Here is a 24,706-nt window from a genome sequence, read left to right as displayed (position 1 = left end):
TCAGTGGATCATGCTGAGAAGACCTTGTTGGCCCTGTCTCAGGGTCAAGAAGCGGCAGAATCATATTGCCAGAAGTTTAGAAAATGGTCTGTACTGACTAAATGGAATGAGGATGCCTTGGCGGCAATCTTCAGAAAGGGTCTTTCTGAATCCGTTAAAGATGTTATGGTGGGGTTCCCCACGCCTGTTGGTCTGAGTGATTCTATGTCTCTGGCCATTCAGATTGATCGGCGCTTGCGCGAGCGCAGAGTTGTGCACACTATGGCATTGTCTTCCGAGCGGAGTCCTGAGCCTAGGCAGTGTGATAGGATTGTGTCTAGAGCTGAATGACAAGGATTCTGCTCATGTTATTTCTGATTGCCCTAAGCGTACCAAGAGAATCGCTGCTTCTGTTACCATCATTACTGTACAACCTAAATTTCTGTTATCTGTGACCCTGATCTGCTCATTATCGTCATTTTCTGTCATGGCATTTGTGGATTCAGGTGCCGCTCTAAATTTAATGGACTTAGAATTTGCCAGACATTGTGGTTTCCCCTTGCAGCCTTTGCAGAGTCCTATTCCTTTGAGGGGCATTGATGCTACACCGTTGGCTAAAAATAAACCTCAGTTTTGGACACAGCTGACCATGTGCATGGCGCCAGCCCATCAGGAAGATTGTCGTTTTCTGGTGTTGCATAATTTGCATGATGCTATTGTGCTGGGTTTCCCATGGTTACAGGTGCATAATCCGGTATTAGATTGGAAATCTATGTCTGTGACTAGTTGGGGTTGTCAGGGGGTTCATGGTGACGTTCCTGTGATGTCTATTGCCTCCTCCCCCTCTTCTGAAATTCCTGAGTTTTTGTCAGATTTCCAGGATGTATTCAATGAGCCCAAGTCCAGTTCCCTTCCACCGCATAGGGACTGTGATTGTGCTATTGACTTGATTCCAGGCTGTAAGTTCCCTAAAGGCCGACTTTTCAACCTGTCTGTGCCAGAACATACCACCATGCGGAGCTACGTGAAGGAGTCCTTGGAGAAGGGGCATATTCGGCCATCTTCTTCACCATTGGGAGCAGGTTTTTTCTTTGTTGCCAAAAAAGATGGCTCCTTGAGACCCTGTATTGATTATCGCCTCTTGAATAAGATCACGGTCAAATTCCAATACCCTTTGCCTTTGCTTTCTGATCTGTTTGCTAGGATTAAGGGGGCTAGTTGATTTACTAAGATTGACCTTCGAGGGGCATATAATCTGGTTCATATTAAGCAGGGGGACGAATGGAAAACTGCGTTTAATACGCCCGAAGGCCATTTTGAATACCTTGTGATGCCATTCGGACTCTCTAATGCTCCATCTGTGTTTCAGTCATTCATGCATGATATATTTCGGAATTATCTTGATAAATTCATGATTGTATATTTGGATGATATTTTGATTTTTTCAGATGATTGGGAGTCTCATGTGAAACAAGTCAGGATGGTATTTCAGATCCTTCGTGATAATGCCTTGTTTGTGAAGGGGTCTAAGTGCCTTTTTGGAGTACAGAAGATTTCTTTTTTGGGCTTCATTTTTTCTCCCTCATCTATAGAAATGGATCCGGTTAAGGTTCAGGCCATTCATGATTGGATCCAGCCCACATCCGTGAAGAGCCTTCAGAAATTTTTGGGCTTTGCTAATTTTTATCGCCGTTTCATAGCCAACTTCTCTAGTGTGGTTAAACCTCTGACCGATTTGACGAAGAAAGGAGCTGATGTGACGAATTGGTCCTCTGCGGCTGTTTCTGCCTTTCAGGAGCTTAAACGCCGATTTACTTCTGCCCCTGTGTTGCGTCAGCCGGATGTTTCTCTTCCTTTTCAGGTTGAGGTTGACGCTTCTGAGATTGGGGCAGGGGCCGTTTTGTCTCAGAGGAATTCTGATGGTTCCTTGATGAAAGCGTGTGCTTTCTTTTCTCGAAAGTTTTCGCCTGCGGAACGCAATTATGATGTTGGCAATCGTGAGTTGTTGGCTATGAAGTGGGCATTTGAGGAGTGGCGACATTGGCTTGAGGGGGCCAAGCACCGTATTGTGGTCTTGACCGATCATAAGAATCTGATTTATCTCGAGTCTGCCAAACGGCTGAATCCTAGACAGGCCCGATGGTCCCTGTTTTTCTCCCGTTTTGATTTTGTGGTCTCGTATCTTCTGGGTTCTAAGAATGTTCAGGCTGATGCCCTCTCTAGGAGCTTTTTGCCTGATTCTCCTGGGGTCCTTGAGCCGGTCGGTATTCTGAAGGAAGGGATGATTCTTTCTGCCATCTCCTCTGATTTACGACGGGTTCTTCAGAAATTTCAGGCTGATAAACCTGACCACTGTCCAGTGGGGAAATTGTTTGTTCCTGACAGATGGACTAGTAAAGTGATTTCGGAGGTTCATTGTTCTGTGTTGGCCGGTCATCCTGGGATTTTTGGTACCAGAGATTTGGTGGGTAGGTCCTTTTGGTGGCCTTCTTTGTCACGGGTTGTGCGGTCTTTTGTGCAGTCCTGTGGGACTTGTGCGCGGGCCAAGCCTTGCTGTTCCCGCGCTAGTGGATTTCTTTTGCCTTTGCCGGTCCCTGAGAGGCCTTGAATGCATATTTCTATGGATTTTATTTCGGATCTTCCGGTTTCCCAGAGGATGTCAGTTATCTGGGTGGTTTGTGACCGGTTTTCTAAGATGGTTCATTTGGTACCTTTGCCTAAGTTGCCTTCCTCTTCTAATTTGGTTCCCTTGTTTTTTCAGTATGTGGTTCGTTTGCATGGCATTCCGGAGAACATTGTGTCCGATAGAGGTTCCCAGTTTGTTTCTAGGTTTTGGCGGCCTTTTGTGCTAGGCTGGGCATTGATTTGTCTTTTTCTTCCGCATTTCATCCTCAGACAAATGGCCAAACCAAGCGAACTAATCAGACTTTGGAAACTTATTTGAGATGCTTTGTGTCTGCTGATCAGGATGATTGGGTGGCTTTCTTGCCATTGGCTGAGTTTGCCCTTAATAATCGGGCTAGTTCTGCTACCTTGGTTTCACCCTTCTTTTGTAACTCTGGTTTTCATCCTCGTTTTTCTTCAGGGCAGGTTGAGCCTTCTGATTGTCCTGGGGTGGACTCTGTGGTTGACAGGTTGCAGCAAATTTGGGCTCATGTTGTTGACAATTTGGTGTTGTCTCAGGAAGGGGCTCAGCGTTTTGCTAACCATCGTCGCTGTGTTGGTTCCCGGCTTCGGGTTGGGGATTTGGTCTGGTTGTCTTCCCGTCATGTCCCTATGAAGGTTTCTTCCCCTAAGTTTAAGCCTCGGTTTATTGGCCCTTATAGGATTTCTGAGATTATCAATCCAGTGTCTTTTCGTTTGGCCCTTCCAGCCTCTTTTTCCATCCATAATGTTTTTCATAGATCTTTGTTGCGGAAATATGTGGTGCCCGTTGTTCCCTCTGTTGATCCTCCTGCCCCGGTGTTGATTGATGGGGAGTTGGAGTATGTGGTTGAGAAGATTTTGGATTCTCATTTTTCGAGGCGGAGGCTTCAGTATCTTGTCAAATGGAAGGGTTATGGCCAGGAGGATAATTCTTGGGTTGTTGCCTCCGATGTTCATGCTGATGATTTGGTTCGTGCCTTTCATTTGGCTCTTCCGGATCGGCCTGGGGGCTCTGGTGAGGGTTCGGTGACCCCTCCTCAAAGGGGGGGTACTGTTGTGAATTCTGCTCTTGGGCTCCCTCCGGTGGTTGTAAGTGGTAGCGCTGCTGTCTCTGAATCACAGCATTTATCAGGTGTTTTCACTTTTTGCAATTTGGACAGGGCTATTTAGTCTTGCTTCACCCTTTAGTCAGTGCCAGTTGTCCATTGTTCCTGGAGGATTCACATCCCTGCCTGGTCTCTTCTGCTTTGCAGTTCTTTTCAACAAAGATAAGTTCTGGCCTTGATTTTGTTGTCCACATGCTGTGCTCTTATTGTTCAGTTATTTTCCATGTTTTGTCTTGTCCAGCTTGGTCTGTATAAGGATTTGTTTAGCCAAGCTGGTATCTCTGGAGATGCAGATATACCCTCCATGTCTTTAGTTAGCTGTGGAGTTTTTGTATTTTCTGTGGTGGATATTTTCTAGTGTTTTAATACTGACTGCATAGTACTCTGTCCTGTCCTTTCTATTTAGCTAGAAGTGGCCTCCTTTGCTAAATTCTCATTTCAGTCTGTGTATGTTTTTCCCTCTCCTCTCACAGTCAATATTTGTGGGGGGCTGCCTGTTCTTTGGGTATTTTCTCTGAGGCAAGATAGTTTTCCCTTTTCTATCTCTAGGGGTAATTAGTCCTCCGGCTGTGTCGAGATGTCTAGGGAGCGCTAGGTACATTCCACGGCTACTTCTAGTGGCGGTGTTAGGTTCAGGGTCTGCGGTCTGTACAGGTACGACCTTCTCCAGTGTACGTCCCATGCTGCTCTTAGGCCACCAGATCATAACAGTACAACTGGTCAACAATGAGTTAACCGCATCTCAGAAGAAGGGAAGGAAAGTGCTGAGCCATTTTTTTTTCTGTAGTCTGTTGTGTTTTTTTTTTCTCTTCCCTCTTTGCCTCTGGGTGGCTCAGGAGTTCGGCGCTGGTATGGATGTTCAGGGATTGGCTTCTCGTGTGGATCAACTTGCTGCTAGAGTACAGGGTATTTCCAATTATATCGTTCAGACTCCAGTTTTAGAGCCTAGAATTCCAACTCCTGATTTGTTTTTTGGGGATAGGTCCAATTTTCTGAGCTTTAAAAATAACTGTAAACTTTTTTTTTCTCTGAAACCCCGTTCCTCTGGTGATCCCATCCAGCAGGGTAAAATTATTATATCTCTGCTGCGTGGTGACCCCCAGGATTGGGCATTTGCCCTGGAACCTGGGAATCCGGCGTTGCTTAATGTAGACACCTTTTTTCAGACGCTTGGGTTATTGTATGACGAACCTAATTCAGTGGATCATGCTGAGAAGACCTTGTTGGCCCTGTCTCAGGGTCAAGAAGCGGCAGAATCATATTGCCAGAAGTTTAGAAAATGGTCTGTACTGACTAAATGGAATGAGGATGCCTTGGCGGCAATCTTCAGAAAGGGTCTTTCTGAATCCGTTAAAGATGTTATGGTGGGGTTCCCCACGCCTGTTGGTCTGAGTGATTCTATGTCTCTGGCCATTCAGATTGATCGGCGCTTGCGCGAGCGCAGAGTTGTGCACACTATGGCATTGTCTTCCGAGCGGAGTCCTGAGCCTAGGCAGTGTGATAGGATTGTGTCTAGAGCTGAATGACAAGGATTCTGCTCATGTTATTTCTGATTGCCCTAAGCGTACCAAGAGAATCGCTGCTTCTGTTACCATCATTACTGTACAACCTAAATTTCTGTTATCTGTGACCCTGATCTGCTCATTATCGTCATTTTCTGTCATGGCATTTGTGGATTCAGGTGCCGCTCTAAATTTAATGGACTTAGAATTTGCCAGACATTGTGGTTTCCCCTTGCAGCCTTTGCAGAGTCCTATTCCTTTGAGGGGCATTGATGCTACACCGTTGGCTAAAAATAAACCTCAGTTTTGGACACAGCTGACCATGTGCATGGCGCCAGCCCATCAGGAAGATTGTCGTTTTCTGGTGTTGCATAATTTGCATGATGCTATTGTGCTGGGTTTCCCATGGTTACAGGTGCATAATCCGGTATTAGATTGGAAATCTATGTCTGTGACTAGTTGGGGTTGTCAGGGGGTTCATGGTGACGTTCCTGTGATGTCTATTGCCTCCTCCCCCTCTTCTGAAATTCCTGAGTTTTTGTCAGATTTCCAGGATGTATTCAATGAGCCCAAGTCCAGTTCCCTTCCACCGCATAGGGACTGTGATTGTGCTATTGACTTGATTCCAGGCTGTAAGTTCCCTAAAGGCCGACTTTTCAACCTGTCTGTGCCAGAACATACCACCATGCGGAGCTACGTGAAGGAGTCCTTGGAGAAGGGGCATATTCGGCCATCTTCTTCACCATTGGGAGCAGGTTTTTTCTTTGTTGCCAAAAAAGATGGCTCCTTGAGACCCTGTATTGATTATCGCCTCTTGAATAAGATCACGGTCAAATTCCAATACCCTTTGCCTTTGCTTTCTGATCTGTTTGCTAGGATTAAGGGGGCTAGTTGATTTACTAAGATTGACCTTCGAGGGGCATATAATCTGGTTCATATTAAGCAGGGGGACGAATGGAAAACTGCGTTTAATACGCCCGAAGGCCATTTTGAATACCTTGTGATGCCATTCGGACTCTCTAATGCTCCATCTGTGTTTCAGTCATTCATGCATGATATATTTCGGAATTATCTTGATAAATTCATGATTGTATATTTGGATGATATTTTGATTTTTTCAGATGATTGGGAGTCTCATGTGAAACAAGTCAGGATGGTATTTCAGATCCTTCGTGATAATGCCTTGTTTGTGAAGGGGTCTAAGTGCCTTTTTGGAGTACAGAAGATTTCTTTTTTGGGCTTCATTTTTTCTCCCTCATCTATAGAAATGGATCCGGTTAAGGTTCAGGCCATTCATGATTGGATCCAGCCCACATCCGTGAAGAGCCTTCAGAAATTTTTGGGCTTTGCTAATTTTTATCGCCGTTTCATAGCCAACTTCTCTAGTGTGGTTAAACCTCTGACCGATTTGACGAAGAAAGGAGCTGATGTGACGAATTGGTCCTCTGCGGCTGTTTCTGCCTTTCAGGAGCTTAAACGCCGATTTACTTCTGCCCCTGTGTTGCGTCAGCCGGATGTTTCTCTTCCTTTTCAGGTTGAGGTTGACGCTTCTGAGATTGGGGCAGGGGCCGTTTTGTCTCAGAGGAATTCTGATGGTTCCTTGATGAAAGCGTGTGCTTTCTTTTCTCGAAAGTTTTCGCCTGCGGAACGCAATTATGATGTTGGCAATCGTGAGTTGTTGGCTATGAAGTGGGCATTTGAGGAGTGGCGACATTGGCTTGAGGGGGCCAAGCACCGTATTGTGGTCTTGACCGATCATAAGAATCTGATTTATCTCGAGTCTGCCAAACGGCTGAATCCTAGACAGGCCCGATGGTCCCTGTTTTTCTCCCGTTTTGATTTTGTGGTCTCGTATCTTCTGGGTTCTAAGAATGTTCAGGCTGATGCCCTCTCTAGGAGCTTTTTGCCTGATTCTCCTGGGGTCCTTGAGCCGGTCGGTATTCTGAAGGAAGGGATGATTCTTTCTGCCATCTCCTCTGATTTACGACGGGTTCTTCAGAAATTTCAGGCTGATAAACCTGACCACTGTCCAGTGGGGAAATTGTTTGTTCCTGACAGATGGACTAGTAAAGTGATTTCGGAGGTTCATTGTTCTGTGTTGGCCGGTCATCCTGGGATTTTTGGTACCAGAGATTTGGTGGGTAGGTCCTTTTGGTGGCCTTCTTTGTCACGGGTTGTGCGGTCTTTTGTGCAGTCCTGTGGGACTTGTGCGCGGGCCAAGCCTTGCTGTTCCCGCGCTAGTGGATTTCTTTTGCCTTTGCCGGTCCCTGAGAGGCCTTGAATGCATATTTCTATGGATTTTATTTCGGATCTTCCGGTTTCCCAGAGGATGTCAGTTATCTGGGTGGTTTGTGACCGGTTTTCTAAGATGGTTCATTTGGTACCTTTGCCTAAGTTGCCTTCCTCTTCTAATTTGGTTCCCTTGTTTTTTCAGTATGTGGTTCGTTTGCATGGCATTCCGGAGAACATTGTGTCCGATAGAGGTTCCCAGTTTGTTTCTAGGTTTTGGCGGCCTTTTGTGCTAGGCTGGGCATTGATTTGTCTTTTTCTTCCGCATTTCATCCTCAGACAAATGGCCAAACCAAGCGAACTAATCAGACTTTGGAAACTTATTTGAGATGCTTTGTGTCTGCTGATCAGGATGATTGGGTGGCTTTCTTGCCATTGGCTGAGTTTGCCCTTAATAATCGGGCTAGTTCTGCTACCTTGGTTTCACCCTTCTTTTGTAACTCTGGTTTTCATCCTCGTTTTTCTTCAGGGCAGGTTGAGCCTTCTGATTGTCCTGGGGTGGACTCTGTGGTTGACAGGTTGCAGCAAATTTGGGCTCATGTTGTTGACAATTTGGTGTTGTCTCAGGAAGGGGCTCAGCGTTTTGCTAACCATCGTCGCTGTGTTGGTTCCCGGCTTCGGGTTGGGGATTTGGTCTGGTTGTCTTCCCGTCATGTCCCTATGAAGGTTTCTTCCCCTAAGTTTAAGCCTCGGTTTATTGGCCCTTATAGGATTTCTGAGATTATCAATCCAGTGTCTTTTCGTTTGGCCCTTCCAGCCTCTTTTTCCATCCATAATGTTTTTCATAGATCTTTGTTGCGGAAATATGTGGTGCCCGTTGTTCCCTCTGTTGATCCTCCTGCCCCGGTGTTGATTGATGGGGAGTTGGAGTATGTGGTTGAGAAGATTTTGGATTCTCATTTTTCGAGGCGGAGGCTTCAGTATCTTGTCAAATGGAAGGGTTATGGCCAGGAGGATAATTCTTGGGTTGTTGCCTCCGATGTTCATGCTGATGATTTGGTTCGTGCCTTTCATTTGGCTCTTCCGGATCGGCCTGGGGGCTCTGGTGAGGGTTCGGTGACCCCTCCTCAAAGGGGGGGTACTGTTGTGAATTCTGCTCTTGGGCTCCCTCCGGTGGTTGTAAGTGGTAGCGCTGCTGTCTCTGAATCACAGCATTTATCAGGTGTTTTCACTTTTTGCAATTTGGACAGGGCTATTTAGTCTTGCTTCACCCTTTAGTCAGTGCCAGTTGTCCATTGTTCCTGGAGGATTCACATCCCTGCCTGGTCTCTTCTGCTTTGCAGTTCTTTTCAACAAAGATAAGTTCTGGCCTTGATTTTGCTGTCCACATGCTGTGGTCTTATTGTTCAGTTATTTTCCATGTTTTGTCTTGTCCAGCTTGGTCTGTATAAGGATTTGTTTAGCCAAGCTGGTATCTCTGGAGATGCAGATATACCCTCCATGTCTTTAGTTAGCTGTGGAGTTTTTGTATTTTCTGTGGTGGATATTTTCTAGTGTTTTAATACTGACCGCATAGTACTCTGTCCTGTCCTTTCTATTTAGCTAGAAGTGGCCTCCTTTGCTAAATTCTCATTTCAGTCTGTGTATGTTTTTTCCCTCTCCTCTCACAGTCAATATTTGTGGGGGGCTGCCTGTTCTTTGGGTATTTTCTCTGAGGCAAGATAGTTTTCCCTTTTCTATCTCTAGGGGTAATTAGTCCTCCGGCTGTGTCGAGATGTCTAGGGAGCTCTAGGTACATTCCACGGCTACTTCTAGTTGCGGTGTTAGGTTCAGGGTCTGCGGTCAGTACAGGTACCACCTTCTCCAGAGTACGTCCCATGCTGCTCTTAGGCCACCAGATCATAACACTCTTCTTAGACTAACATTCCCTCTCTCTGTGGAGTGGTAATGGACCTGTTGCGATTAAAACACCTGTGGCTAGGAGGCGGAGTGCAGATGGAGATGTTTATTGTCAGCGAGGAAAGGAAAGCGTAGGACCTGGTATATGAGAGATGCCCTAAAGTGGCTACCAGGTACACATAAAATTGGCCATTTTTATGCGCTAAATGCTCTCATTTTTCATATTTCTAGTGCAGTAATGCAGTTCAGTTTTCATGTTTCATGAACTATTCTGGACAGGGTGGATATTCCAAGCCGGTATTGGAAGTGGAGGGATGATAAACTCTCTCCGGTTGCCAGAAATCTGTAAAACAAACCCAAGAAACATTACAATCTATTCTACTTATGGTGTGGTTACGCTAAAGAAAGAAAGGAAAATACCCAAAAAATACATGTCAGAAAACAAAAAATTTGGACTGTCATTGGTTTAGATTTGGAACGTACCTTAATGTAAGCAGCAGATGTTCCTCCGGTGGAATTGCTCTACGGAGCTGGGTGTCTTGTCGCCGTATGGCTCCTTGGACACGACCAAGCAAATCCCGGAGCGAGTCTTGCGACATCCTTGTGTATTCCTGAAATTTCTCCGGGTTGGCATTAAGCTCGCCATACAGCGTGTGATAGGCTCCACGGCTCTCACGTAGTTCGATAATGGGGTGCCTCCAAAAATGCCTACGTTGTCTCCTTCTCCATCTTTCGCGATTTCTGTCTTGCTCCCAAGCAAAAGCACAGGCAAGAAACAGCTTGATGCTTAAATCCAGGTTGAAATAAAAGCTCTCCATGCGAAGATCCATCATGACACAGGATACACTAGCAAACTGTTAAGATTTCAGTAGCCCTAAGGTCTATATATAGAGATTCCATAATACACGCCCTCTGTAGTCCCATTGGCGGTGTCTGGTTATCTTGATTTTTCTCTTGTGAAATTTCTCATCATGCGCACCAAAAACGCAAAAGCAGGAAAAAACGCATATAAACGCGTACAAACGGGAAGTTTTTTTAACCGCATGCGATACCGCATGCGTCTAAAAAACGCATCATTTGTATGCGTTTATATGTGCGTTTTTTTCCACCACTTGCGGATGCGTTTTAAACGCTGCGGATTTAAACGCTAATGTGAAACTAGCCTTAAAAGATTCTTTCCTCCTACACTTGGCAAAGTTAACAGCTTGAACTTCACCATCTTCAATCTACTACTACTAATAATAACCTTTATTTAAATATTGCAAACACATTCCGCATAGCGTTACAAGTCAGCAGTTCATATAAAACAGTCAAACTTTACTAAGTTTAAGAAAATCAAACAATTAAAGCAAAAATAATGACGACCCTGCTCTTCAGAGTTTACAACCTACAATGAGGTGGGGCTGACACCAATTACAGGTGCTTATTTACAATAATCATACAATCATCTTGAGAAAATGGGGGGTAGATAAAGGCTGCCTGAACCTTTTGGGTATGGTTCAGTTTGATGGCGAATCGAATTATTATGTTCAGGGAAGTAGAGAATAAGCTATATATATATATATATATATATATATATATATATATATATATATATATATAAAGGGACTTTGATTAGGGAACGTGATAGGCCACCCTAAACAGATGTGTTTCTAGGGAGCACCTAAAAATGTCTAAGTTGTGGTTATTCTCCTAATTTCATAGGGGACAAAGGGTAAGAGGTGTATCATCAATCTAGGAGATTTAACTGAGCCGTACAAAGTCCAGATCAGGGGTGTTACTATCTTTGTGTGTCTCAGAGTTTGAAAATTGTGAGAGGCCAGAGAATTTGCTAGAGATAGAAGCTGGGATGCAGTTGCGGGTGTAGGGCTGTTGAAATCTCCCAGGATAAGGGTTGTCAATTTTGAGGACTTGATGTGTGGCAGCAAAGCATAAAAGTGGTTAAGGAAGTGGGTGGGTGAGTCTGGGGGCTGGTATATGACTGCTACTCTGAGTGAGAGGGGATGGAACACCCTGATGGTGTGAACCTCAAAAGAAGAATGGCGTCCAATCTGCCTGTATTTATTTATTGGGTTAAAAACATTATTGTTGTTGGCAGCGAGGAGTGTAGGGTTATCTTGACTTAGCAGTGATTGTACGACAGGATATACAGTACACATATTCCATGTGTTCGAATCTGGATGTGGATGAGCCGTGCGCTCACTATTACTTTTCTGAGAACTAATTATTGTGAACAGCCTGTGGTCTCCTCAGATGATTTGTCACCCAATCGTGTCATTATCTGGACGATAGGGGCCAGCTGAGAGCTATTTGCTACAAAGATCTCAGCGCATGTTTCTGTATGACTCATGGCCTGTGTTCTCTGTGATTATTGCATGGTCACTCCAATCTGTTGGCCAAGGAAATGCAGCCTTTGAGCCTTATGGATATAGACGGTTTCTGTAATCTGATGGCCTTCGCAGCCCCCCAGTACCAGTTGCCTAGTCACCATTACTTCTGAGATGTGCCTATGCTACGTCAATAAGTCGCAGACAACATCACCCTTTCCATGAAAAATTCTATGTCTGCCAGGGTGCATTTCAACAATGACACCTGGATGAGCAAGCGCGGACAGTGGAGTTGCATCTCAATGACTGGTCACTGGGTGACTCTGGTGGCTGTTGGGACATTCCAGTAAGGGGCTGCGCCACAAGTCTTGCAATCCCCATGGCTAGTAAGTTGTGGGGGCATCTCCCTTGGGTCCTGGGGGCTTTAATGGATGTCCATGGAAGAGATAGAACCTGCCCTGAAGGAACGGAGCAGTGGTGGTTGTGGCAGTTGTAAGAATTCTTTATTCTTCATGACAGCTGTGGGGAGTCTTTCTGGTGCTTTGTAATACTTTTCCATCTGATCCTGGGGGTCTATAGATGAGGAATTTGGGTATTCTGGAGCTTTCCTAGATTTTTCCAGGTCTGGGGGAGAGATTGATCTTACATTGTTTAGTCTTGCACGCTATGATGTCTGTAATGGCTGAGATGGCTGAATCTATGAGTCTGCAGTTACTTGTTTTTTTCCAAGATTAGGCATTTTTTTATCCAGGAATCTCCCAGGATAGATGCAAATGTTAGTGAATAAGCTGGGAAGGTTTCTAGTTTGCTTAAATCCTGGGATAATTTCAAAAGGCTTTAAATGAGTCTTCCAGGTCTCTGGACTGTAGAGATGAGAAAAGCACATCTTACTCGGTGCGAATGCTTTTTTAATATTACTTAGACCGTGTTCACATGTAGCGTAAATGCTGCATATTTTCTGCTGTTTTTTTTTGCACAGACATTCTTTTTTTCTCTTGATATGTTTGATTTAAATAAAGCCAATTGAAAATTGGTTTCTGCCCAGAAAAAAAAACTACATTAAAAAAATTAAAAATTCTATTCCATTTGATAATTCTCATTTTAAGAATTTATAAGGTACGTAAATATTCAATTCTCTCTTTAAAGAGGAAGAGGACCTGAACTCTATAGCACCACCTATTGGATATAGCAATCATACAAGTCAATATCGAGCCTTTATAACATTGCAACATGACTTAAGCTATTACTGTAAATCTGCAAATTGGTATATGTATAGATTTTTTTTAATTTGGATATATAGATAGATACATATATACTGTATGTGTATATATATATATATGTTTATCTTCGCTCCACAAGCACAAACACAGCATGTCTGCCTGAAGAAATGTATGCCCTGAATAAAGGAATGTCCAGCATGGGTAAATCCAAATCAGATGGTTAATAGTCCATCAGATGATCACATGGCATGCGTTGACATGGTTAATTTTCGTGCCAGTAGATGATCAGAAGCTGCTAAAGCATAGGATTAAAGAAATCTTTTTTTGGCATTAGCTAAGATTGAACAAAACCCAGCAACTCAGGAATTGTTTTTTTTTGTTTGTTTTTTTTTCTCTCTGTTCTGCGTGTGGTAAAATTGATAAGTCAGTTTTATTCTTCAGGTCAGTACGATTACAGCGACACCACATTTATATTTTTTTATGTTTTGGCGCTTTTACACAATAAAAACTTTTATAGAAAAAATAATTATTTTTATATTGCTTTATTCTGAGAGCTATAACTTTTTTATTTTTCCGCTAATGGAGCTGTATGGTGGCTTGTTTTTTTGCGGGAAAAGATGACGTTTTCAGTGACACTATTTCTATTTACATTTGGGTTTTTTTATTTCGTTTTATTCCACTTTTTTCCAAGCGGTAGGATGATAAAGCATAGTTTGCTACTTTTTTTGTGTTTTTTTTACGGTGTTCACTGAAGGGGTTAACTAGTGTGACACTTTTATAGATCAGATTTTTCCGGACTCGGCGAAACCAAACGTGTACTTTTTTGTTCATTTAATTTTTTTAACATAAAAATGTGTATTTATTAGTGGATTGTTATTATTTTTATTATTATTATTATTATTATTATTATTATAATTATTATTATTATTATTATTATTATTGTTATTTTTATTTTGTATTATTATTTTATATATTTTTTTATTCTTTTTTACCTAGTCCCTTTATGGGACTCTCACTTTTATTACTTTGATTGAAGGCATAATGCATTGCAATGCACTAGCATTGCAGTGCATTATACCTATACTGAAAGCTTCTGACATCATGCTGTGAGCATGGTCTCACTTGATGACCCAGGAATCATCATGGCAACGATCAGGCCCCTTGTTGACATCACAGGGATGCCGCTCTGAAGGCAGAGGGAGCTCCAGTCCCTCTGTCTCCCTCCTGAATGTTGCTATCACGCTCAATTGCAGCAGTTAATAGCTGCGGGGTTAATAGCCAGGGGCGGCACTGACCAGAGCTGAGCTGCTGCACTGATCGGATTCGAGCAGGAAGTGCTGATATTTCAGCATCTCCTGTGCGATCATGATGTAAACGGTCACTGAACAATCACATTGATCTGAGTGTGGGGACTGACAGCATGGGTCCCTGCACCTCTTCCCGTACCTCTCAGCTTTCACAGACAGCTGTTGGCACTGAACTATCACTGTGTGTTTACATGCAGCGATAGTTTAAATGCATGACGGACACAGTTTATCCTTTTGCGGGAACTGACACCCGGTTATGATGGACTGTGGAAGTTAAGGGGTTAAAATAAGACGTAGGAGGAAGAGAGAAAGCACAGGGAGCAGAATACATATAAAAGAACTTGAAGGAATGTCTCAAGAGAGGTGACGGTGCTGAGATACTGACGTCATCACTCGTGAGTAGTGTTGAGCGATTCCTCCGATATCGGGAACTATCGGATCGGATTGGATCGGACCGATACCCCAAAAATATTGGGTATCGCCGATTCCGATACCGGAAACCAATGCAAGTCAATGGGACACAAATATCGGAATTAAAATAAACCCTTTCTTTCCTTGCACATCCTGTTCGGGAGGGGGAAGAGTGTGGGTGGTGCATGGGTGGAGACTGTGTGTGTCTGTGTGCTGGAGGTGTCTGTGCGGGCCTCTCAGGGGTCTGTACAGGCCTCTCGGGGTCTGTGCGGGCCTGCTGGGGCCTGTACAGGCCTCTAGGGGGTCTGTGCGGGCCTCTCGGCGGTCTTTGTGTCTGTGTGCAGGCATTGTCCGATGGGACTACAAGTCCCTTCGGGCTATGCCTGCTACAATGACAGTGATTGACACATTAGCAAATGATGGGACAGTAGTAGTCATATCATCCGGCTAATGTGTTGAATGTAAAAAAAAATATACTACATACAACATACTACATACATACTAAATGCTTACTACATACATACAACATACTACATGCATACTACATACATACAACATACTACATATATACTACCTACATACATACTACATATATACTACATACATACAACAAACTACATACATACTACATACATACAACATACATACAATATACTGTATACTACCTACATGTATACAACATACTAAACACATACTACATACTTTCATACTACATACATACTACATACTACATGCATACTACATACATACAACATACTACATACATACTACATACATACATACATACAACATACTATATACTACATACATACATACAACATACTACATACATACTACATACATATATACATACAACATTCGGCATACATACCACATACATACTACATATATACATACAAAATACATACTACATACATACAACATACTACATACATACTACATACATACATACAACAAACTATATACTACATACATACAACATACTACATACATACTACATACATACATACAACATACTGCATACATACCACATACATACTACATACATACATACAACATACATACTACATACATACATACAACATACTACATACATACTACATACATACATACAACATACTACATACATACTAAATACATACATACATGCATACTACATACACAACATACATACTACATACATACTACATATATACTGCATACATACAACATACATACAACATACTACATACATACCACATACATGCTGCATACATACAACATACTACATACATACTACATACATACTACCTACAATATATTCATACATTACATACAATTCACACATACAGGCATACAGTACATATAACATAGAGTACATACTCACCATCACTTGTCACTTTGTTCCCTGATGCCAGTGTCATCTGTAAAAATATTAAAATAACAAACAAACAATATACTCCCTGATCCGCACAAATCCATGAGTGTCCCACGACGATCTCCCATGGAGAATGGCAGCATCAGCTGATGCGACCGCTCTCTAGGGGCTCCAGGAATAAAATGACGGGAGGAAGGTATCCTTCCGCACTGTATTCCTCCGCCGCTGTAAAAAAATAGTCCCTAGTCTTACTTTTGGCATTGCTGTGTGAGAAATTTTCCATGCAGCAAATGCCATAAAGTGAGACTCTGAACTATAGTAACCTCTCAGTGATACACTGCAGGAGCCATTGTCTCCTGTCAGTGTGTCACTGAAGGTCCTATAGAGCAGTGACATCACCCGATGTCACTGTTCTATAGGGGAGATCATTGTGGGACACTCGTTATTATATGGACTATGACAGACAGGTAGTATATGGTTTATTATTTTACGTTTTTTGCAGGCGCTGAGGTATGGTAAGTATGGTTAAATGAAGAATATTAAAATATTTTTTTCTATCTGTGTCTTTACTTTTTTTAACTCTTTCACTACACTAGGATTAATAATGGATAGGCGTCTTATTGACGCCTCTCCATTATTAACCCGGCTTAATGTCACCTTACAATAGCAAGGTGACATTAACCCCTTATGATGCCATATCCCACCGCTACATGGGAGTGGGAAGAGAGGGGCTATATGCTGGAATTGGCACATCTTACAGATGCGCAATTTCTGGTGCTGCTGCTGCGGACTAGTATTTGTAGCCAGGGGGGCCAATATCCATGGCCCCTCTCTAGGCTATGAATATCAGCCCACAGCTGTCTGTATAGCCTTTCTGGCTATAAAATATAGGGGGACCCAACGTCATTTTTTGGGGGGGTCCCCCTATTTTAACAGCCAGTAAAGGCTACACAGACAGCTGCGGGCTGATATTCAAAGCCTGGGAGGCGCCATGGGTATTAACCCCTTCCCAGGCTACAAATATTGGCCCCCGGCCGTTGGCTTTGCCCCTCTGGTGCAGAAAATTGCGCGGAAGCCCATGCCGGTCTTTGTCCCGTTTTTGTCCCTGCATTTTTTTTCTGCTGGATCCGCTTTTTATCATAGAGTTGTATTAGCGCCGGATTGCTCCTGATGGTCACACGTTTCATCTGTTTTTTGTCGAATCTGTCGCTGTGCATTTTTTTGCTGGACAGAAAAACCGTTCTTCTGTATGTGTTTTCCGTCCGGCGGAAACAGCTTTTTTGATGGATCCGGCTAGAAACAGATGAAACGTGTGGCCATCAGGCGCAATCCGGCACTAATACAACTCTATGAGAAAATAACGGATCCAGCAGAAAAAAACGGATCATTTTTTTCAAAACTCGCCGGATTGTGCCTGATGGAAAAAACCTGATGTGTGAAATTAGCCAGATAGATATATGGATAGAAACATCTATGTATCTATAGATATATCTATAGATAGATATATCCATAGATAGGCCGATGTTCATAAATGAACATAAAGAAAAAAATGGGAACAAAACAGCGTGGGCTCCCGTGCAATTTTCTGCGCCAGAGGGGGAAAGCCAATGGCCGGGGGCCAATATTTGTAGCCTGGGAAGGGGTTAATATCCATGGCCTCTCCCAGGCTCTGAATATCAGCCCGCAGCTGTCTGTGAAGTCTTTACTGGGTATTAAAATAGGGGGACCCCCCCAAAAAAATGACGTGGGGTCCCCCTATATTTTAGAGCCAGAAAGGCTACGCAGACAGCTGCGGGCTGATATTCATAGCCTAGAGAGGGGCCATGGATATTGCCCCCCCAGCTACAAATACCAGTCCGCAGCCGCCCCAGAAATGGCGCATCTGTAAGATGCGCCAATTCCGGCACTTAGCCCCTCTCTTCCCACTCCCATGTAGTGGTGGGATATGGGATATTAAGGGGTTAATGTCACCTTGCTATTGTAGGGTGACATTAAGCTGGGTTAATAATGGAGAGGCGTCAATAAGACGCCTATCCATTATTAACCCTAGTGTAGTGAAAGAGTTAAAAAAAAAGTAAAGACACAGCCAGAAAAAATATTTTAATATTCTTCATTTAACCATACTTACCATACTTCAGCTCCTGCAAAAAGCGTAAAATAATATACAGTATACTACCTGTCTGCCATAGTTCAATTAATGAGTGTCCCACGACGATCTCCCCTATAGAACAGTGACATTGGGTGATGTCACTGCTCTATAGGACCTTCAGTGACACACTGACAGGAGACAATGGCTCCTGCAGTGTATCACTGAGAGGTTACTATAGTTCAGAGTCTCACTTTATGGCATTTGCTGCGTGGGAAATTTCTCACACAGCAATGCCAAAAGTGAGACTAGGGAATACAGTGCGGAAGGATACCTTCCTCCCGTCATTGTATTCCTTGAGCCCCTAGAGAGCGGTCGCATCAGCTGATGCTGCCATTCTCCACGGGAGATCGTCGTGGGACACTTGTGGATTTCTGCGGATCAGGGAGTATATTGTTTGTTTGTTATTTTCATACTTTTTACAGATGACACTGGCTTCAGGGATCAAAGTGACAAGTGATGGTGAGCATGTAATCTATGTTATATGTACTGTATGTCTATATGTATGTATTATATGTAAAGTATGAATGTACTGTATGTAGTATGTATGTAGTATGTATGCTGTATGTATGTAGTATGTATGTTGTATGTATGTAGTATGTATGTAGTATGTTGTATGTATGTATGTAGTATGTATGTAGTATGTTGTATGTATGTAGTATGCATGTAGTATGTATGCAGTATGTTGTATGTATGTTGTATGTATGTAGTATGTATGTATGTAGTATGCATGCTGTATGTTGTATGTATGTAGTATATATGTATGTATGTAGTATGTATGTTGTATGTATGTATTTAGTATGTATGTAGTATGTATGTATGTAGTATGTATGTTGTATGTATGTAGTATGTATGTATGTAGTATGTATGTAGTATGTATGTATGTATGTATGCTGTATGTATGTATGTTGTATGTATGAAGCATGTATGTAGTATGTATGTAGTATGTATGTTGTATGTATGTAGTATGTATGTATGTAGTATGTATGTAGTATGTATGCATGTAGTATGTATGTAGTATGTATGCATGTAGTACGTATGTAGTATGTAGTATGTATGTTTGTGTTTGGTTTTTTTTACCTTTAACACATTAGCCAGATGCGGATGGGATACTGTCCCATCATTGGTTAATGTGTCGATCAAGGTCATTGCAGCAGGCATAGCCCAATGGGACTTGTAGTCCCATCGAACGATGCCTTCACGCACACAACCCCCGAGAGGCCCGCACAGACCCCCTGCAGCCCGCACAGACCCCAGAGAAGCCCGTACAGATCCCCGGCAGGCAGCACAGACCCCCGGCAGGCTGCACAGACCCCCGGCAGGCCCGTACAGACCCCTGGCAGGCCCGCACAGACCCCGGCAGCATGCACAGACCCTCGGCAGGCCCGTACAGACCCCCGGCAGACCCGCAGAGACCCCCCACGGTCACGCACAGACTCCGCCCGCACACAGACACGCAGTCTCCGCCCACGTATTGCCCACACTCCATTATAGTGCATCATTGCACCATGGGAACTCCCGATTCCGGTATTCGATATCGTAAGAGTATCGGAACTCAATATCGGAACTCCGATACAGCAAATATCGGCCGATACCCGATATTTGCAGTATCGGAATGCTCAACACTACTTGTGACACATTCCGGGTATTGCACTGCCCTCTTTGTGACCCTGCCAGAGCGGTGACGAGCAGTAATGTTACTTACATTACTATTGCTGATCCTGACTGGTAGTAACCTATGAAGTGTTGTTCTCAGAATTAGGCTCCATAGGTGGTAGTACAGAATCGTGGGAATGCCATGGATTATGTCAGAGCTGTGGGGATTATTTTTTAATAATAAATTAGTGAATGAGGGACTCTCTCGTGCCACGCATACTTCAAACACGGCATGTGAAGGAGGGCTTACAATGTAAAATGCCTGATTTATGCCTTTTAGATTTTAAAATTGCACCTTAGAAAATTAGAAAAATGAAATTCCTGTCCAAGTGTCTGCATTTTGCCCCAGAATGTAATAATTCCCCAGTATGCCCATTAACATTTAATAATATCCAGAGTCCCCCAGTATATAATTCCCCTCTACACAACATGATGCCCCCAACAGCTCCCTATGCACAGCATGATGGGCCCCACAGCAGCCCCCTCTACTCTAAGACAGTCATCAGTAGTACTCTACTGTGTGAAGGCCTTGGCATAATAGCCCCCCCACTGTGTAATGGCCCACAGTAGCCACGCACTGTATGATGGCCCCCAGTAGCTCTTCATTGTATGACAGCCTATAGTAGTCCTACACTGTATGATGGCCCTCAACAGACCCCACCATATGATGGTCAAGGTAGTGTCCCCGCTGTATGGTGGCTTTCAGTAACCTCCAACACCTTATGATGGCCCCCAAATGTCTCCCCTTTGCATGATGGCCCTCAGTAGCCCCTCACTGTAGGATACCCTTTGTAACCCCTACTGTATGACAGCCACCAGTAGCCACCCACTGTATAATGGACCCAAGAATCCCCCCACTGTATGATGGCCCTCAATAGCCCCCCACTGTGTGATGGCCCTCAATAGCCCCCCACTGTATGATGGCCCTCAGTAGCCCCCCTACACCATATGATGGCCTCCAGTAGCCCACCATTGTATGATGGAGCTGACTATTTCCCCATACTGTATGATGACCCACAGTTTCCCTCCACACTGTTTAATGGCCTCCAGTATTCCCCCACATTGTATGATGGTCTCCAGTATTCCTTCAACACTTTATGATGGCCCCAATCTTCCCTCCACACTGTATGATGGCCTTCAGTATTTGCCCCACACTGTATGAATGGTTCCACTAGTCCTCTGACACTGTATGATGGACCTCCGTATTCCCCCCACACTGTATGATGACCCCTAGTATTCACATACACTGTATGGATGACCTCAAGGATTCCCTCATACTGTATGGATGGTCCCCAGAAGTCCAGTAGTTCCTCCACACTGTATGCATGCCCCCCAGTAGTCTCCCCACACTGTCTGAATGGCCCCCAGTAGTCCAGTTGTCCTCCCACATTGTATGGATGGCCCCAATAGTCCATTAGTGCTGCTCCCACACTGTATGGATGGCCCCCAGTAATCCAGGAGGCCCCCAACCTCTATAATGGCTCCCATTAGTCCTCTTTACAATGTATGGATGGAGTCCCTCCAAGAGCACTATCAAAAGATAAAAAAAACTTATACTCACCTAACCATGGATCCTGAGGATTCCACCAGCACACTGGACCAAGGCATGGGTGGACCAATGCTGTTATGTCATCACGCCAACCCTGGACTCGCCCGAGCATGTTTCTGCTTTTTTGTAGATGGCAGGCTTAAATCAACCAGTGGGCAAAAGAATGCAGCATTAGTGCAGGGAGTCTCCCTACTCCAATGCAGAGTTTAATTGTGCATGCCAATTCAGATTACAATGGAGGTATCTCTGAGTGGGTTTCTCAAAGAGGGGGGCCTGGGGAGACAGCACCCTCTGCCTCACTCATAGCTACGTTACTGGTTAGAGCAGTTTCGGTGGAGTGGTGGGGACTGAAGTTGGATTGTAGGTTGTCAAAGAGTGAGTTAGATGAGAGGTGGGAGGAAGGTTCAGCATGGGCATGCTGATCTTGGAGTTTTGTGGCTTTTTATGCAAACTTTCAATATAACTTAAATATATATAAGGACATCTCTCAGTAGGCTCATCCCTCCCAAGCTGTCTATATGTAGGTCATAGGACGATGAATAAATTGATACCTTAATATCTGCGATCTGATGTAAAAAACATTGATATCTTTGGAATAAAACATCAGATGGCAGGTATCTAGGTATCATTTATTCAGCTTCTAATGACCTACATACCCATATTGACAGCTTAGAAAGGGTTAATCCTACTGATAGATTCACTATTGAATCGGGGAACTGCCCAGTGCTATATAAGTGCACACCTCAGGGACAGGCATCGCAAATTACAAGGTCAACATTGATGGACCTGGCTGCATCCTGCAAAGAAATGAGAAACAAAAAGCGCATTCAATATATAATATGCATGAGGTATTGGTCTATATTCTGGCTAGTGTTGAGCATTCCGATACCGCAAGTATCGGGTATCGGCCGATACTTAGCGGTATTGGAATTCCGATACCGAGATCCGATACTTGCCGCGTATCGTGTTATGACCCCAATGGCGAGGGTCTCAGAGGAACAAGTAAGTCTGCGAAGTACAAAAATCCAGCTCATAGGGCAGTGGTAACTGGGTTGACCATATATCTGCTCCTAACGCCAACACTAGAAGTAGCCGGGGAACATGCCTACGTTGGTCGCTAGATGTCTCGCGCCAGCCGGAGGACTAACTACCCCTAGAAGAGGAAAACAAAGACCTCTCTTGCCTCCAGAGAATAGACCCCAAAAGTTGGATACAAGCCCCCCACAAATAATAACGGTGAGGTAAGAGGAAATGACAAACACAGAGATGAACTAGGTTTAGCAAAGAGAGGCCCACTTACTAATAGCAGAATGTAGTAAGATAACTTATATGGTCAACAAAAACCCTATCAAAAATCCACACTGGAAATTCAAGAACCCCCGAACCGTCTAACGGCCTGGGGGGAGAACTCCAGCCTCCCTAGAGCTTCCAGCAAGGTTAGGATACAGATTATGTACAAGCTGGACAAAACTGCAAACAAAAACAAATAGCAAAAAGCAAGAAAGCAGACTTAGCTTAATCTAGCAGGAACCAGGATCAGTAGACAAGAGCACAACAGATTAGCTCTGATTACAACGTTGCCAGGCATTGAACTGAAGGTCCAGGGAGCTTATATAGCAACACCCCTGACCTAACGACCCAGGTGAGCATACAAGGGATGGCAGACATTCCCAGAGTCAAATCACTAGTAACCACTAGAGGGAGCCAAAAAGGTAAATTCACAACAGTACCCCCCCCTTAGTGAGGGGTCACCGAACCCTCACCAAGACCACCAGGGCGATCAGGATGAGCGGTGTGAAAGGCACGAACCAAATCGGCCGCATGCACATCAGAGGCGACCACCCAGGAATTATCCTCCTGACCATAGCCCTTCCACTTGACCAGGTACTGAAGCCTCCGCCTGGAGAGACGAGAATCTAAGATCTTCTCCACCACGTACTCCAACTTGCCCTCAACCAACACCGGAGCAGGAGGCTCAGCAGAAGGGACCACAGGCACAACGTACCGCCGCAACAAGGACCTATGAAATACGTTGTGAATGGCAAACGACACCGGAAGATCCAGGCGAAAGGATACAGGATTAAGGATTTCCAATATCTTGTAAGGACCAATGAAGCGAGGCTTAAATTTGGGAGAGGAGACCTTCATAGGAACAAATCGAGAAGACAGCCATACCAAATCCCCAACGCGAAGTCGGGGACCCACACCGCGGCGGCGGTTGGCAAAACGCTGAGCCTTCTCCTGTGACAACTTCAAGTTGTCCACCACATGACTCCAGATCCGCTGCAACCTATCCACCACAGAATCCACCCCAGGACAGTCAGAAGGCTCCACATGTCCCGAGGAAAAACGAGGATGGAAACCAGAGTTGCAGAAAAATGGCGAAACCAAGGTGGCGGAACTAGCCCGATTATTAAGGGCAAATTCAGCCAACGGCAAGAAGGTCACCCAATCATCCTGATCAGAAGAGACAAAACACCTCAAATAAGCCTCCAGAGTCTGATTAGTTCGCTCCGTTTGTCCGTTAGTCTGGGGATGAAAAGCGGACGAAAACGACAAATCAATGCCCATCCTACCACAAAAGGATCGCCAGAACCTGGAAACAAACTGGGATCCTCTGTCCGACACAATATTCTCAGGAATGCCGTGCAAACGAACCACGTTCTGGAAGAACACAGGAACCAGATCAGAAGAGGAGGGCAGCTTAGGCAAAGGAACCAAATGGACCATCTTGGAGAAACGATCACATATCACCCAGATGACAGACATGCCCTGAGACACCGGAAGATCAGAAATGAAATCCATAGAGATGTGTGTCCAAGGTCTCTTCGGGACAGGCAAGGGCAAGAGCAACCCGCTGGCACGAGAACAGCAAGGCTTAGCTCGAGCACAAGTTCCACAGGACTGCACAAATGACCGCACATCCCTTGACAAGGAAGGCCACCAAAAGGACCTGGCCACCAGATCTCTGGTGCCAAAAATTCCCGGGTGCCCTGCCAACACTGAGGAATGAACCTCGGAAATGACTCTGCTGGTCCATTTAGCAGGCACAAACAATCTGTCAGATGGACAAGAGTCAGGCCTACCAGCCTGAAATCTCTGCAACACACGCCGCAGATCAGGAGAAATAGCTGACAAGATAACTCCTTCCTTAAGAATACCCACAGGTTCAGCGACTCCAGGAGCATCAGGCACAAAGCTCCTAGACAGAGCATCGGCCTTCACATTCTTAGAACCTGGTAAATACGAGACCACAAAGTCAAAACGGGAGAAAAACAATGACCAGCGGGCCTGTCTAGGATTCAGGCGTTTAGCAGACTCGAGATACATCAGATTTTTGTGATCAGTCAAGACCACCACACGATGCTTAGC

The sequence above is a fragment of the Ranitomeya variabilis genome, chromosome 6, assembly GCF_051348905.1.
Source record: "Ranitomeya variabilis isolate aRanVar5 chromosome 6, aRanVar5.hap1, whole genome shotgun sequence".
Lineage (NCBI taxonomy): Eukaryota > Metazoa > Chordata > Amphibia > Anura > Dendrobatidae > Ranitomeya > Ranitomeya variabilis.
This window is presented reverse-complemented; position numbering follows the sequence as displayed.